Here is a 937-nt window from a genome sequence, read left to right as displayed (position 1 = left end):
AACCTTGGCTTCCTCCGTAACTGGAACAAACAAGCCTCCTATTCGCTTCAGCTGCCTGGCTTCCGGCCGCCATCTTGGTTGGCAGTTAATTTGCATATCGCTCTGATTAGCCAATGGGAAGCGTGTCGGAGGTATGGTTAATTACCATGTTTGTCTATTATTAGATAGGATAGTAGTTTCAGGTGTACAATATAGTGGTCCAACATTTTTGTACCTTGCAATGTGATTATCTCACCAGTTTTGGAAATCATCTGTCACTGTACAAACTTATTATGATATTATTGACTATATTCCCTTTTATCTTTTCCACCCATCCTCCCCACCCCTCCCATCTGGAAACCATCTCTTTGTTTTCTGTTTCTGAGTTCGTTTTTGTTATTATTATTGTTGTTGTTTAGATTCCTCATATAAGTGAAACCAGATGGTATTTGTCTTTCTCTTGTCTGACTTGTTTCACTTAACATTGTTCTTGCCTAGTGGTTGGAGTCCAGGTTCAGCCTAGCATCAGGGGCCTTCTGTGTGGTTGCCATCTACTTCTGAAATCTTGTCCCATAGCTCAATTTACCAATCTGTGGAATCTATGTCAGCTCCCCACACCCTATTCCATCAGAGATATATGAACTTCTGATTCTACTGTCCTCCAACCTGTTCCTCTCCTCATTTCTCCCACCTCCCTTAATGACCTACATTCACCTAGTTGTCAGGATGCAAATTACAGCCATAATCCAACCACTTTCCACCATCTCTACAAGTCATTCATGCCACCCTCATCTCTCTCTGACCCATAGCAAACTTTAACAACTTTATTTTTACGCTGTTTCTGCCCCCACGCCCACCACCATGGCAACATAATTTGTTCCCTGTATAGTAGCCAGGGTGAAACTTTTAAAATCAGAACAGAAGTCAGATTCTGTTTCTCCCCAGGTCTTAAATATCC

The sequence above is a fragment of the Myotis davidii genome, unplaced genomic scaffold, assembly GCF_000327345.1.
Source record: "Myotis davidii unplaced genomic scaffold, ASM32734v1 scaffold18, whole genome shotgun sequence".
NCBI classification, from domain to species: domain Eukaryota; kingdom Metazoa; phylum Chordata; class Mammalia; order Chiroptera; family Vespertilionidae; genus Myotis; species Myotis davidii.
Note: the sequence above shows the minus strand (reverse complement) of the source record.